Genomic DNA, 17,834 nt, shown 5'->3' on the forward strand with positions numbered 1-17,834 from the left:
GAAAAATAATTATTTTGATGAGTTAAAGGCCTCAATAAATTTGGGAGATTGATGAAAAATTCATCTAAATGTTTATTTGAATTTATAAAATTTGTTTTAGGCCTTGGAAACTCAAGGATTAATTTTAGGAAATTTATTTTCCCGTAGTGACACCGATAAAGGCCTAACCGGGGAAAATTCAAAATAAATACCTAGAGGTGGTGAAAATTTATGAAAAATTTCATATCATATTATCATATTAAAAGGTGAATTATCATGGAGAGAAATGAATTTTTGGATGTCTGGAAAAATTATGAAATGTTACTAGTGAATAGTAACCGATAAAGTTTCTAATTGGTTTGAGATAGTGATTTGGTTTGTGGGCCATCTTTTTGGGCCAACCCAAACCATTTGTGGGGCCCAAAATAGATCCATTAAAATACCAATTTCGTGCACTTTCCAGATTCCACCATTTTATTAAATAAAATGTGAAATTAAGGGATATTTTTGTGGAAAAATCTAGAGAAATGCCACTTGTTCAAATCTGAATATTTTTCACACTTGATGGCTGCCACATAACCCCATTGAGCTGTCCCAATTTGTGCAAATCAGGAGGGAGAGGGTAGATGGAATTTTTCTATAAATACCCCTTGAAAATACATGAAAAATGTTAGAAATTTGGGAAAAATAAGGGGAAACTCTGCCACTGCTCATCCAGCCACACTTGCAGGAAATTTTGAGGTGTTTTAGGCAAGAAATCATCCAACCTACTTCAAGGAAACACTAAGGTATGTCCAAGCATCAATATCTCTAAGTTTTACATTGATTAAACAAGGATTTTTGCTTGGGAAAATGCTGGAAAAATCTGAAAATTTCGGTTGAGACATGTGATGCTTAGGGAAGGATAGAAACCTTAATAATCAAGTGGGATAAACAAGATTAAGTGGTGTATGGATTGATTTTTGGAAGAAAGCCAAGTTAGCGTTTTAGTTCTTCATTTTCGTTTTGCACTGTTCATGAAGAAGCAATTTGAGTTTGCTTGATTTGATGATTCCAATGGCTTTAAAACATGTTTTTGTGTAGGGATTTAATGTTGGAAGATGTTTAAAATCATTGGAATCAAAAATAGAATTTTTGGAAGCATATAGCCCCCTATTCGGCCAAGTGAGGATCATGGGGAAGGAATTTGAATTTTAAAAATATGATTGCACCATTGGATTCCTCATGAAAAATTGTGTAGGATTGGGTCATGAGAAGTTTGATCCTAAAGGAGGAATCATTTTCTTGAAAATCAAAGAAAAAGGGGGGAATTGTTAAGTTAATGTTAAAGTGTTAGAATTAAGTTGTTTTGTGATTAATATGGCCTATGTTTATACTTGGTTTAATAGGCATTAAGAGGAGGAATTAAGGAGAAGCATTGCTCCTTGGAGGAATTAAGTGGACAAGCTTTGCAAAGGTAGCTTTGAATTATAATTTGATTGTTTATCTTGCTTGTTTGTTGTGATTTGTTGTTGCTTGGATTTGGAGGAACTTTGTGGTGATCTTGATTGTTTGATTGACATTGGTTATGCTTTGGCCAAATGCTTTGTGATATGTCAATGTGGATGATATGATGTTCCTCTCCTTGCATGGTATTTGGCATGAATTCCTATGAGTTGGGAATGGTTCGGCTTGCATGAACATGTCACAATTGAACTTGCATTGATTTACATGATAATTATAATTCATATGCTACTGGGATTTCTTTAAAATCTCATTCCTCCTATGTCATTCTATGCACTAATTAGGAAATGGACCAAGCATGGATCAAGGCAAGGAATTGGTATTGGGATAGTGGAGCAATATGTAATTAATGTTGTTATGTTATGTTGTGTAAGGTATCATTGAACTTTATGTAATGATGGTATCTAGTTATGGATGATGTTATGATGTGTATTATACTTTATTCTCATGCCCTAACGTTAAAGTTATGCATGGTACATTATGGAATGGATGTGAAAAAAGAGAAAGGGGTAATTAGGGGATAGAAATTCCCTAAAAAGTGCCAAATCTGTGGCACATAAAATAATGAGCAATTGTGAGAATCTGGGTGTGAAATTTGGCAGTCTAATAGATCTCATTTTTAGCTTTAAATCAAGTTTTAATTCATCAAATTCGGAGTTGTGTGCTAAGAGTTATGCCCTTTCAAAGTTGAGCAAAAATAGTGGAAAATCGAAAATTTACCAAATGAACAGTACATTTTGACGAATTTCCTGGAATTATTCTGGATGGAATTGGACCTAATGATTATTTTTCCTCCATAGAAATCTTATCTAGATTCGTGTGAAAATTGGAACCACCTCGTTTTGATTTTTCGAGATTTAGTTATGAATTTTCAAAGTTGGCTCATTTTCGGATGAACAGTGTACGGACAGGATGAACAGTAAAATTCTGAACTTCAAATTTTTCATCCGGAAACACTGCGAAACATGTTATATTAGTTCCAATTGACGTATAATGGGTTATAAAAAGAGGTGTGACACCATTCAAATCAAGCATTCCATGATCACTATTTCCAACATTAAGACATATCATATAAACATGGATACACGATAACATTGTTCAAGATTCATTACAACATTATTGCATGGTTCAAGAAAATATTACATGAACTTAAAATTTCATCATAAAATTTACATAGCTTCTTTAGCCCAACACTAACTCCTTGCCTTGGTCCATGGTTGATCCGCTCCCTATTGATACATAATTTAACATAGGGGGAATGAAATTTCATAGAAATCTCAGTAACAATGAACTACAATTTTCATGTTCATCTAGCAATGCATAATGTATTATGCCAAAACGTCTCAAAACATCTTCAAATTGAATATCATATTTTATGCTATGAAGTAAAACCAACACATGTTTATCTAAACATATTAATATGCAATTGGCAAAAGCATATTAAGCACCATAAAATCAATCATTCCATAGCATATTTCAATCAACATAAAGCAACCAATATGAACACATTAAGCAAGCAAGAAAAACACTCAAATTATAGGTTCAATGCTACCTTTTAACCCTTGTATAATTTGGTCTCCTCAAGGAAATATTGTTCTCCTTGGTTTTTCTCCACAGTACCTATCAATCCAAGCATAATTACAAGTCACATTAATAATTATTCAACTTAAACACCAATGCCCTACTTAAGTCCCCCTTTTCTTTGATTTTTAACAAAATTGCTCCTCCTTTAATTCCAATAATCTCATGGCTCATTCCTACAAAATTTTCATGTAGAACTCAAATATCCAATCAGATTTATGAAAATCAAACTCATTCCCCTTCAAATTGTCTTGGCTGAAATGATCACTAAAGAAACCTAAATTGGTTTTCTTCCAAAAATCAATCCATATACCACTTAAACATGTTTGTTCCACTTCATATTTAAGGTTTCTATCCTTTACTAAGGCATAAACATTCAAACCAAAATGAGACAACATTTTCCCTTGAATTTCCATGCAAAAACTTAACCAAAACAAACTTTAATCTTAACCATAATGAGGTTTAGACATACCTTGATAAATCATTGACTAAAGCTTGCTAATTCCTTGTCCCAAAGCATTCACAAATTTTTAGTTTTCAGGCCAAGAGAACAATTGGATGGGAGCTCCCCAAATTTTCCAATTTTCCACCATTTTTGGGTATCTTGAGAGAGTATTTATAGGCAAAATAATCTGCCGTTCTCCCTATTTGGATGACCAAAGTGCCATCTAAGAGGGGCTCTTGGCTGCCATCAAGTGTAGAAGAGCTTCAAATCATGCCAAGTGTCTTTAGCCTAGAATATTGCAAGATAATTACATGAAAAATGGGTTTTATTTCAATTAAATTGAAGGGTCCAGAACAGTCACAAAATTGGGCCTTCTTTGGCTCAATGTGGGGCCTACTCATGGTTTAGGATGGCTCAAAAAGATGGGATCACAAACCAAATCACAATCCCAAATCATTTTAAAGCTTTATCGGTTACTATTCACTAGTAACATTCTATAATTTTTTTTAGGCCTCCAAAAATTTATTTCTCTCCATGAAAAATCCCTTTTTAATATAAGGATATGATCTGAAATTTTTTAGAATTTTTCTCTACCTCAAACTATTTATTTTGAATTTTTCCCGATTAGGCCTCTATCGATATAATTGCAGAAAAATAAATTCTTTAAAATTAATTCCTGTGCTTCCAAGGCCTAAGAAAAATTTTATAAATTTAAAAAATATTTAAATAATTAATCCATATTTTTTGGGGAATTATTGAGGCCTCTAACTAATTAAAATAATTATTTTCCTCCAATTCTCCACTATTTTCCGGAAAAACGTCCGTATTCGGAAAATTCTGTAATAATTTATTTTCCCATGATTTTCACCTTTAAGGCTTCCATCGAGGTTTCAAAACCTCTAACTCACATTTTTTCCATTTTTTTGGGAATTTTCTATAATTTTTCTCAAAAATTTCCGTTTTGCCCTTCATAGACTGATAATTCTGAAAATGCCAGCCCGGGTCTTATCATGATTTCACATCAAAAATTATTTCATCCCTCTGTATACTTTCTATATTGGCCCTCATCCCAGTTTTTAGCTCCCTATATCCAAATGAAATTTTTGGGATGTGATAGTTCCCCATCTAAATGTCTTATAAAAAATATTCTACTAGTAACTTTGGTTTGACATTAAAGAATAAAGCTAGTGATATGAATTGTAACTATGAGCTAACTGGCTGATTATGAAGTCCACCTTTAAAGATATCTCAAAGCAGTTTGATATTCTGTGTGATGTAACGGGTTAGTATTCTCAACCAATTCACATTTCCTTTAAAAAGGATTAATAATAAGTTTTTTTTTGGTGAAATGATTAATAATAAGTTTTTTTTGGTGAAATGATTAATAATAAGTTATTTGCGACTTCCACTGGTGATTATACCAGAAACTGTTATATCTTTTTAAAGTACTCAAAGAATCAAATCTTAGAGAAGTGTAAGATCTTTAAAACTCAAGTAAAGCTTCAATGTGAAACCATTCTTAAATGTTTTGAGTAAAGATAAAGGGGGAGAATATTATGATCCAAAATATTTTGAGTCTGTTGGTATACTACATCAAGTAATTCTCTTATTCCCCGTGTATCTAAAAAAAAAGCTGCTTCTTATTCCCCATAATAAAATGGTATAGCTGAAAGGAAAATAAGGTCCTAGTTGAAATGATAAATGCCATGCTATCTTACTTTGGTTTGGTTAATAGATATTGGGATGAGGCATTACTAATTGAATGTCATATATTAAGTAGATTTCCTAATAAAAGGAACAAGATAGCCCCATATGAATTATGGAAGAAAAGAAAACCCAATTTTAATTATTTTAGGGTTCGGGTGTACAAGATGATAGTTAATGTTCCAAAATCCAAAATAAAGAAATTGGGTGAAAGAAGAATTAAATACATCTTTTGAGATATGTTGAAAATAAGAAAGCATATATGTTTTTGGTTAATAAACTGAATGATTCATACCTATTAATAAAGTTATTAAGTCAAATGATGCAATTTTTCAAGAAGAAACATTTAATTGAATCCTTAAGCTCAATAACACTCCTTATTCAAATGGGAAGTCAAATCCAAAGAAAAGTGTTTCTAGTGACAATAACTTAGAAGAAATAGAAGTTAAAGGAAGTAAAAGGCCTAGAAAGGAAAAAAACATATTGTTCATATTTCTTCATATTTCTTATTTGAGGGGACAAGAGAAGGGATTAAAAATTATTCACCATTTACTTTAATGTAGAAAATAACCCTAAAACATTTGAAGAGGCTAAGAAGTCTCAACATACAACTTTTTGGCAATATCTTGATTTTTTATCTCAAGGTTCAATATTGATTAAGTAATGATTGGTGTGAGAAGGTGATTACTTTAGTAGTCTAATTTAATTGATTGACGCTTAGAAATATTAAGAATGATGATTGAAAGTCATATCTTTAGAATTTTTGAGGCAATCTTGAAAATTAAAACTACCAAATGATAATATTTTTAGTGATTCTTTTTGCATTAAAAAGTAGATATCTCAAGCATTTAAGAAATTCCAATTTATAATTTTTGGTGATATGTGAAATTATTTTTGAATTTTGGAATTCAGATTACTCTTTTTGTGTCATTCGTTGTAGTGGATAGTATATTTGTTGCAGTAAACATCACAGAGAGGAAACTTGATTCTCTATGTCATTCACTAAATTAAACACCATTTGCTGTAATAAATGAGAAAAAAAGATGGTTTATAAAATTAGTTTTAGAATGCAAAAACAAATGGGTTTTAAGGGAGGTATGACTTTGCTTTGTTAGGGTTCAAAGATTTCAGCTTACAGAAATATTTTTTTAGCCTCCAAACTCCTAAGGAATGTTTTATACTCTTTTCTCTTAGGTTTTCTTATTTTTTAAATAATTGAATGATGAAATTTTTGGGTGATTTCAAAATTGGTGATATTTTGCTTGAACATTTTGAGGTTATGGTTTAACAATAATTTAAGGGTTTGGTATAAAATTGATGTTGTGATTGATTAAATGGTAGTTTAATGGTTGGATTATGTTTGCATGAGTTATAATTAAGACTTAATCGACTTAGATTGTTGAGTAAACTTTATTTTCAATTATGGGTATTCAAGAGGTTTGAGGCATAAGTGGTAAATGGAGGAATTATTATGAATAGATGTTGTTGAGGTTAATTAATGATTTAAATGAGTTATTTGGGTTGAGAAAACTTAGAATGTGTGATTGGTATAGTGGTTTGGGTGCTTTGAGAGAAACTAAGAATTTGGGTTGAATGGAAGTTGTGAGGTGTAGTGTTTGGAAAGTTATATTTTATAACTAATTGATTGTTGTGACTTGTATTAATATGCATCTATATGATGGTTGTAGATTAAACAATAATTGGATTTGGCAAGTGGTTTTTTTGTCTCAAGCTTGCAAGGTTAAGCTTGAAAATAAAGTAACCATAGTTAATTTATTTCATATGCATGTTCTGGGTTGTAAGATCTTTTGAAATGTTTTTCATTATGTGAGTTTATTGTCAATTACAAAAATTTATCTTAAGAACTATATGTTGATGTTATGTGAAGTTTAGTGAAGCAAGAAGTATTTTTTAACGTATGCATGATCATAGCATGCTGGAATATATATATATATATATATATATGTCGAATGGATGTGGGTTGTGCTAAAGAGGTTGGGTTTCTTGTGGTGATTACTCATCTTGAGTTCATCACAGCCTTCACTACTAATCATGGTGGTTGGCATCTTTTTAGATCTAAACCCCAGTAAGAGCTAACATCTCTCAAACCTAAACTTTGGTACTGATTTGGATTAAGTGAACAAACAAAGAAATTCCTGTCTAAAAACTCTGACATGAAAGATATGAGAGATACAATATTATATTAGGAATCAAGATTATTAAGGATATAACATATGTCACAAGAAGGTTAAGTAATATACAAGCAATCCAAGTAAGAATCACTAGAATGTTATGCTAAGGTACTTAAAAAGAACAATTAACTATAATTTGACCAATAATGGTACTCTTTTAATTTAGCAAGAATGTATATAAATCCTAATTGGATAAGTTACTCAAAGGACCTTGCATTCACAAGTGGATGGGTCTAAATTTTAGGTAAAGGTATTGTTTCTTCGGGATAAAAGAAATAGACTGATATTGTAGACTATACTACCTACCTCTAAGTTTATAGCATTAACTACAAGTAGCAACAAAGTGGATTGGTTTAGAAACCCATTACCTAAAATTCCTATATGACCCAAGCCAATGACACTAATATCTATCCATTATGATAGTTAGTCTAATCTTGCAACATCTTATAACCAAACTTATAGTGAGAAGTCGCAATATATTAGATTAGGACATAGCTATATGAAGGATTTGATTACGAATAAAGTAATCTCTCTATTTCATATAAGATCAAAATTAAATATTGCAAATTTTTTGACCAAATGTTTGACAAGGGATATGTTTTCGAAAGCAACAAAGGTGATATGATAAAAGCCCTATAAACCTTGGTCATCGATAATAGAAACCCAACTCACACATGATCATCATTAAACCTTGAGTTCAATGGTAAAAATATATGCTAATGAAGCTTTTGATTTTTGCACATGAAAAAAGGAAGACTCAATACCTGAAAGCCTAATACTATGATGCTCTATCTTAAAAACTAAAAGTTTAGTGGCTAACTCCAAAAATGGTTGTTTAGGACCCTATTTTGTTGTGTTGCCGTAAAAAATATAGTTTTGCTGCTTTATTCTTTCTTGTTGTGTTCTTTTAAAAACTCTACTTTTTATGCTAAATAGAATAATAAAGTTGTTTGAATGATATTTAGGTTACTAAACAATATTTTTTTAATATATTAGTTCAAATACTATAAGAAAATGAAATAAAGGATTGTTGCAATTGGTGTTGCTAATTCATGGCCACATAGGCGTTAAGAATGGTGGTAATGGTTTTTTTAGTGTGTCAAATACTCAATTTAGTCATTAGACATAATTAACACAATTGTAACTGATGAGAACATAGCTGCTAGCCTTTTACACAATTTCTAACCTTAGTTATTTAAGTCCTTAGAGTTAGAAGATTAAGTCAGTCAATAATAAATAGATGGCCCCTCAATTTTGACTGATTTTGAAAGTTTGAATAACACATGCACTTTAAGTTATGAGGATTACTCCAATAACATGAGGTTAAGATATGTGATGGGCTTAAAAATTACGCTACAACTTTAGTATGAAATATTAGTAAACAAATTTAAAATAACCCCCCTCATATGTGACTTGGCTGAGAAATATTGGTTAGAATATGTAACAATGACTAATATTTATAATCATCACTTGGATAATATAGCTTTATTGAAATATGAAATGCAACAAGCTACAAGAAATACTTATTTTCACTTCCACACTCAGATTGAGTGTAATAATATGCATTTAGTGGTAATATAGCATGTGTTATGTTTTCACGCAAACTATTTAAGACATATAAATACCTCATCATGTATAATATGTGTAGCACATTATTAATTCCTTATGATATGATATGCATGATATGTTACATATACTTGTCCTATATTCTTTTTATTTAGTCTTGTGTCCTCCTTAGAAATAGCTTGAGCTTATCTATCAATGGTGGATTGGTAGGCTTTTTCTAATAGTATGTAATCATCAATTATAAAAATATTAAGTATTAGAGGTTATCTCTTGCATCTCATTTTGATTTTTAATTTAGGATTTAAAAATAATGTTCACAAATTACATGCAAAACACAAAAAAGAACATTAAAATTTATATAGTTGACATGCTACAGAAGCCTTTAATTAAGAAAAATAATTCCATGGAATCATATTGTGGCAATTTATGAGAATGATTCTCTAAGTAGTAGGAGAAGAGAAGATGATGGAAAAAGTAGGGCACAATGTTTTCAAGGTATTGGCAATACTTTCTTTTTTGTTTAATTCACCCCTACTTATTAATATCTTATCGGGCATAAGTTGGGTTGACTGATGAATTTCTTGTATGATACAATAAAGATCCTTAAGTCTGAATTGCACTTCCAATACTCAAGCTAGTAACAATAACCTTTACAAAGTGATATTTGACTTTATATCTGCATGCACTTAAAAATAAAGATATTAAGTTTGATCTTGTTTGTGTTGAGTGATGTGTGCAAATAGAGTAATAATGAGTGCTATATATAGACTATGAAGTGATGACTTGAAGAGGGGCCTCCTGTGTCCTCTTTTAACTAGGCTTGAGTTTACCATCAAGGGTATATTGGTAGGCCTTTTCTAATAGTACATGATCATTGATTATTAAAAATACTAATTATTGAATATTATTTCTTGCATCTCATTTTTATTTTTTACTTAGGATTTAGAGATTGTATTCCCAAGTTACATGCAAAACAAAAAGGAGAACTTCAAAATTTGTATAGTTAACATGTTATAATGATATGATAGAAGCCTATAATTAAGAAAAAAAATTTCATAGGATTATATTGTGGCAATTTCATTCTTGGTTTATGTTTACGAGAATGATTTTCTAAGTAGTAGAGTAAGAGGAGATGATGAAAAAAAATAGTGCACAATGTATTTAAGATATGGGTAAATCTTTCTTTTATGTTTAATTTGCCCCTACTTATTAATATCTTATTGAGTATAAGTTAGGTTGACCAATGAATTTCTTGTATGATGCAATAAAGATCCTTAAGTATGGATTGCACTTTTAATACTCAAGTCAAGACAATAATAACCTTTACATAGTGACAATTTGACTTTATAATTGCATGCACTTAAATATAAAGGTAATGAGTTTGATCTTTTTATTATGTGTGTTGATTGGTGTGTGCAAATAAAGTGATAGTGATGACCTAAAGTGACACCTCTTCATGCAATATCTTTTTAATTAGAAGTCATAGTCATATGTTGGCTCATGAAACAATATAACTTGAGATTATTTAATAATTGTTTTATGAAGAAATACAACATTTTAGTATATAAAGTTTTCTTAAAAACAACACAACTTTTCACTAAGTTATGGTCACCACAACTTTCTATAGATGTTTTTAGAAATAAAAAAGAAACAACCTTGGTAACTTTTAATGTTATAATTCCTTACACATCCATTCATATAAAATATGAATTTTAAAAAAACACAACTCTTCATTTTAAAAAATTTTTAACAATCCCTCACCATTTTTAAAATGAATCCAAACTCTTATCATTCTGGAAATATCATGTTTTCTATAAAGGTATCCAGGATTTGAACCTCTACCTAAGTATGACATGATTTTACCTATCCAAAATAATATGATAGACTAAGTTTTGAGCCATTTATTTCATGTGAACAAGTGTGCATGACTCTTTTGCAAAATTCTTAGATCTAACTATCTATTTCTTCTACCAAGCAAGATCAGTACAATCACATTAAAAATTTTTCTCCTTTAAAACTTTCCAACCTCAAAGTTTGTAGTTAATTACTTCAGATAACTCATCTCTACTTGTGAAAATTAATTCTAAAGATTGTTGGCGAGAATGATTCTCTGCAAAGCAGGAAAAGAAGAGATAAAGAAGAAAGTAATGCATGTTTTTAAGGCGTGAGCAATACTTTTCTTTATGTTTTGATTTTTCTCCACTTATTCCTATCTTATAAGATGTAAGATGTGTTGATTGGTGAATTTCTTATAAGAGAAAATAAAGGTTGTTCAGTATGGACTATATTTTCAACACTCAAGCTAAGAGAAAAATAGCCTTTATAAAGTGATCATTTGATTTTATCTTTGTATGTACTCAAAAATGAAGGCAATGTGTTTGATCTTGTTGTTATTGTGTATTTTGTGTTATGTGCAAATGTAGTGACGGTAAGGGGTATATATAGATCATGAAGTGATGTCTTGAAGAGGCACCTCTTGAAGCAATATCTCTTCAATTAAAAGTCAAATTATATGTTAGTTTATAAACTATCATAATTTAAATAATGAAATGTTATTTAATAACATTTTCATAAAAAGTTACAACTTCTTTAGTATATAGAGTTTTCTTAAAAGATAACACTATCATTTACTAAGTAGTAGTTATTACACCTTTCTACAAATGCCTTTAGAAACAAAAAAAAAAAAAAGTAACATTGTTGACTTATAGTGTTGTAGTTCCTTAAACAACCCTTCATATAAATTTAAGATATGACCCTTTAATAAAATCTAATTCTTCATTTTGAAAGTATTCTAACAATTTGTCATGTCCTTAAGAAGGCAATAGTGCCTAAGACATCTCAAAGTAGGCCATTGAAAGAAAACTTCTATATATGTCTTCCATTATTGAAGTTGAGAAGCTAATGGGGCTGCCTGAAAAATTATGTCATTTTTTGGGAACACTTGTCCCAAAAGATTGAGACTTTAATTGCAACAATTATTGATTCTATAGGTCTGGAGATGCTTCTTATGAATTTTTTTGAGATAGCTAGTTGTTATCACTATTACTAAGACTTCCTTATCAATAGATTCTTCTTACAACAATACTCATCTATGAATGTTTTATACTCCCAAGTTTATGGTTATTAACAAATGAGTCAAGATTTTCAACTTGCCTAGATGTTCTATCAATTCTAATAGGAGCCATCATATATCATAAGACATTAATGATTTTCAATTTTGTGATAAGAGTTTTTCTAATAATGTTCTTATAAGTGGTTCTGTAAGCAAAGGAGAATGTTTAATGGATTCAAATTTTGAGCAAGATCAACCTGAATAAAAAGCTGCCACACTTCTTAGCCCCCTTCATTCCTTGTATACTAGGGTTTTGGAAAAATATGATATGAAGTTTTTAAGTTCTTGATTTTAGTTTTTTAATTCTTAAGTTACTTATAAACAAAAATGTGTATTTAATTCTCTAACAAATTAAGTTTAATTCTCTAACAAATTAAGTTTAATTAACTTTGTTAAAGAACTCGTTAATATTTCTGGTTATGTGGAGCCAGAGTATAGAAAGAACTTGCAAACATATTTCAAATATTGTGAGGATTTTGTCCTTATTGGATTGGAATTATCTTTTGAAGATTATGAAAAGAAGATGATGATGGAACACTTGTGGAATTAATATCAAAATTATTATTAAGTTCAAAAGGCAAAATAAAAATCTGAATATTCTTAAAAGGTTTACTTTCCACCCTAAGCCTGCTATATATATAGATAAATTCAGTATTTTTTCCTCACTAACATAGAAGAAATAGAGCACAGAATAAACATAATTCCTCTAACTGATTTTAAGATCCATGTGAGCTAGAATCCAAAATTGATAAGCAAAACTTTATGGGTATAGAAACAATAAAGTCCTTAAAATATTGAAGCTGGACATGAAAGAGAAGGGATTTAATTATATATCTCCTAAGATGAATCTGAGAAGATTTAATTACATTTGCTAGGGGAAAAAGAAGGATCATGGCACCTTGGCCTATATTGCCCATGCTGATTATTACATTCTGCTTTGAGCTTATACTCAGTTTGCACAAACTGATATTCAGATCATGCATATGGCAGTATTGAATTTTGAGAAAATATTGAATTGGATGGAAGACAAGATTGAACACACCTTGCCTTTCAAATCTGCAAAATGCAAGCATTGTAATACCTTTATATATGAGTATAGCTAGTTAAGGCCACTGAATTAGTCTCATTCTACAATTTTTTTGGTATTAAATGTGTTAGTATGGCTTTTGTTGCTAGGACTTGTTAGTTATGATAATGTTCACTTCCACACCTTATTATGAATACAACTTCTTTATAATATTTTTCAGGGAAAGTTATTTAAGGTAGTGGTTATTTTAACTTTAGCTTACGATAACATTGAATAGCAATTACGCTTTGTTAGCTCATAACAACATTATTTCTTGGATGCTACCCATAATCTTGGGATGCTAGACTCAAGTTTTTATCTCTATTGTCAAAACTTCCTCATCAAAAACTTCTTACAACAATACCTATCGATGAATGTTTTAAGCTCCCAAATTTATGGTTATCAATAAACGAGTCAAGGTTTCCAAGTTACTTAGGTGTTCTCTCAATTTCCATAACAACCATTCAAATATTGTAAGACATCAATGGTTTTCAATTCTGGGAGAAGAGTTTGTCTAATAATATTGCTATAAGTGGTTCTATAAGGAAAAAAAAGTGCAATAGATTTAAATTTTGGGCAAGATCAACCGAAAGAAAAAATTGTCACGCTTCTTTATAAGTCATTTGTTATTCCAAAGAAAAACAAATGGGACCTATCATATTGGCGAATTATAAAAACTGATACGCAAAACTTTGTAGGCATAGAAACAATAAAGCCCTTAAAATATTAAATTTGGACATGAAAGAGAAGGGATTCAATTACATACTTCTTAAGATGAATCTGAGAAGATCTTATTACATTCACCATGAGAGAAAGAAGGATGAGGGCACCTTAGCCCATATTGTCTATGCTGATTATTACATTCTCCTTTAAACTTATATTTAGTTCGCACAAGCTGATATTCGAATCATGCACATAGCAGTATTGAATTTTGAGAAAAGATTGAATTGGATGGAAGATGAGATTAAACACATCTTACCTTTCAAATCTACAAAATACGAGCATTGTAATACCCGTACATATGAATATAGCTAATTAAGGCCACTGAATTAGTCCCATTCTATAATTTTTTTAGTATTGAATGTGTTAGTAAGGATTTTATTGCTAGGACTTGTTAGTTATGAGAATGTTCACTACCACACCTTATTATGAATACAATTTCTCTATCATATTTTTTGTCACACCCTGATAATTTTATCATAATTGATGAATGATTTGAGACTGACTAAGGTCAAGTAGTATAGTAGGCTGGTAGAGGATCCAGGCTATGAGGAAAAATCAAGATAGGGACATAACGGTCATTTTTGAAAAGATTGGTCAAGAAAGGGCAGTATTGGAAATAGTGTCCGAAATTCCTGAAAATTCTCAGAAAATCATGAAAAATAGAAAGGAGGGTACAGAATAATGTTTGAGGCTTAGAAGGTGAATATAGGATTAAAAATAATTTATCAGGGAATTATTTGTAATTATTGGAATTTTTGGTTAATTAAGGAAAATTAGCCAATTTCCATTATTTAAAATATATAGAGGCCTCAAAAATTCAAGGAAAAATAGGGATAAATTATGTGACATATTATCCTAATTTATAAAATTACTTCCCACCTTTGGATGTACAGAGGTTAGCTTAAAGAATATTTATTACCGAATTATTATCGGTAGAATAGTGATTTTTGACAAAATAAAATTTAGAAAATTATAGAGGGAGGTAAAACTTGAGAAAAATCATGGAATACCCTTGGAATGAGGGGAATTTAAGGAGGTGTTGAAATCAAAATTTTGTGACAGTAAATTGGACAGGATTGTTGAAAAATCGGATGAAAATGCACAAATAATCAGTGGATTGCACTGAATATTGGATGAGTCATTTTTCCCAATATTTAGAGTAATATTCGGCCAAAAACAAGGGGGGAGGACAAAGTTAGAATTTTCCAAATTGTTCAAGGACATAAAGGGAAATAAGAGACAAAACATTAAAATAATATTTTATTTCCACATGAAAATCACATGGTGAATAGGTGTCCATCCATGTGTCAATTTCTTGTGGTGTGTGCTCTAGGATTTGTCCAAGTGTAAAGTGAAAAAAAAACGGCCGAGATCGCATCTTTTTCTCGAAGGGCATTCTTGGAATTTTGAAAAATCAAAGCCTATAAATACCCCCCTCTCATGAACATTTCGGCCAAGGCAAGTTTTTGGTGAGGGAATGTTGTGTTCTTAAGTTCTAGGAGAGAGAAAGAAAGAAGAAGAGAGAGAAAGAGAAAGAAGAGAGAGAAAGGGAGAAAGCAAAGTTAGACACCTCTAATCGCCGATTAAGAGCTAATTAAGGTATGTTTACCTCCCTAAGTGTTAATTATTTTTAGTTAATGATTTATTTGAGGAAGATTAGGATTAATTACCTTGATTAATTATGGTTTAGTGATAGCTTAGATTAATCATGTTATTTGATTAAAGATTAGTAAGTAATTAAGGTTAGCTACCTTGATTAATTAGTAATTAGTGATTAGTTATGCTAATTGAAGGATGATTAATTATGATTAATCATGTTGATTAAGGAATGATTAAGGGTTAATCATGTTAATTAGAGAATGATTAATGGTTAATCCATAAGGGATTAGTGACTTAATCTTAGAGGATTATGTTGTACTAATGACTGTGTGACTTGAGGACTTTGATTAAATATTGGATTAAGGATTAAGGGTTAGTGATTAACCAAGAAAGCATGATTAATCATGGATTAAGGAAGAATTCCAAGACCTTAACTGAGGATTAAGGCTTGGTCAAACCAAAGTCAAAGGATTAGGAAAGGTATACAGAAGTTATAAATTGAAAGACACAAGGGTAGTATTATATTGAGAAAGAATTGTATACTGGATATGGAATTTACCATACCCTTACTGTATGGTTGATAGGCAATTTTCTGGAAAACCTAGGAGGACCTCAAGCAAGGAAAACAAGGAGGAAACAGTAAGTGTGGAACTGAGGTAGCGTGAACTTGCAATTATTTTGTTGACCTGCATTTGGTGTTTCTGCTATGTGTGTTTATGTGCCATGAGAATGTTTATGTACAGATGATGTGAACTCCTTGCAATGTATGCCTTGGCTCTTGCATGATTGAGTTTTGACTAGAATGATTATATGCTCCATGATATGATGACATGGATACAGAATAGTTATGGCATGGCATAAAGACTAGCAATGTTATTTTACTGCATGTAGCATGACATCTTATGCATGTTGACCTGATGGTTGTATGTTCAATGCTACTGGGATTTTATAAAATCTCATTCCTCCTATAACATGATATCCTAGGTGCCACTACTTCCAAGGAGAAGGGAAAAGAAGTAATCATGGCTTGAGGAAATTATGATCCATGTATTGTATTATATGGTTTTAAACCTTCCTCTTCCAAGCCATGTAAGCATATTTTGATCATGAACACATAACATGATACCCTTTTGGATGTATATTAATGGTAGAGTACCTTTATATGTGATTATGGTATGCTTATAGTGAAAAACGAAATGGTGCTAGAATTAGTGAAAAAGGGGGATAAAAATGGTCTAGATTTGACCAAACTTTGACCAATGAAGACCCTAGTAAAATGGTTGACTTTTTCCCTGAAATTTGGCATTAAAATAGATCTTATTTTTCCCTTTAAAATGAGTGGTAAAGCGTCACAATCGGAGCTCTGTGCAAGAAGTTATGCCTTTCCGAAGTTAGGCAAAAATCCTGGAAAATAGAAAAATGACCAAATGAACAGTACTTTTTGAAATTAAAATCGGATGCGTTTCTGATTAAAGTGGAACCTGAGGTCATTTTTCCCTGATAGATGATGTTAAGAGCTTTGAGTGAGACTTGGAACGACCTTGTTTTGATTTTTCTAGAATTAGTTATGATTTTTCAAAGTTATGCCAAGTTTAAGGTTACAGTGAATAGTAATGCAGGAAAAGAAATTTTTTAAACTCAGATTTTTCAACCCGGTAACCTGAGATTGCACTTCCAAATATCTTAACTTGGCATAATATAAGGATACAAACGTAAGGTGTTACATTTTTCAAGGTAAGTTATTAAATGTAGTGGTTGTTTTAACTTTAGCTCACGATAACACTGAATAGCAGTTACACTCTTTAGCTCATAACAACGTTATTTTTTGGACACCATCCATAATCTTGAGATGCCAGACTCAAGTTGTTATATCTATTATTAAAGCTTCCTCATCAAAAGATTCTTCTTACAACAATACTTATTTATGAATGTTTTAAGCTCCCAAGTTTATGGTTATCAACAAATGAGTCAAGATTTCCAACTTACTTAGATATTCTCTCAATTTTCATAACAGTCATTCAAATATTGTAAGACATCAATAGGTTTCAATCCTGGGAGAAGAGTTTGTCTACTAATGGTTCTACAAGTGGTTCTGTGAGCAAAAAAAAAAGTGTAATAGGTTCACATTTTGAGCAAGATCAACTGAAAGAAAAGGCTGTCACGCTTCTTTATAAGTCATTTTTTATTCGAAAGGAAAACAAGTGAGACCTATCATATTGGCGGATTATAAAAGCTTATGAGCAAAAATTTGTAGGTATAGAAACAATAAAGTCCTTAAAATATTGAAGATGGACATGAAAGAGAAGGGATTCAATTACATAACTTTTAAGATGAATCTGAGAAGATGTGATTACATTCACTATG

Source organism: Neltuma alba, unplaced genomic scaffold (genome assembly GCF_004799145.2).
Source record: "Neltuma alba isolate B1F8T4 unplaced genomic scaffold, ASM479914v2 tig00010875_pilon, whole genome shotgun sequence".
In the NCBI taxonomy this organism is placed as follows: domain Eukaryota; kingdom Viridiplantae; phylum Streptophyta; class Magnoliopsida; order Fabales; family Fabaceae; genus Neltuma; species Neltuma alba.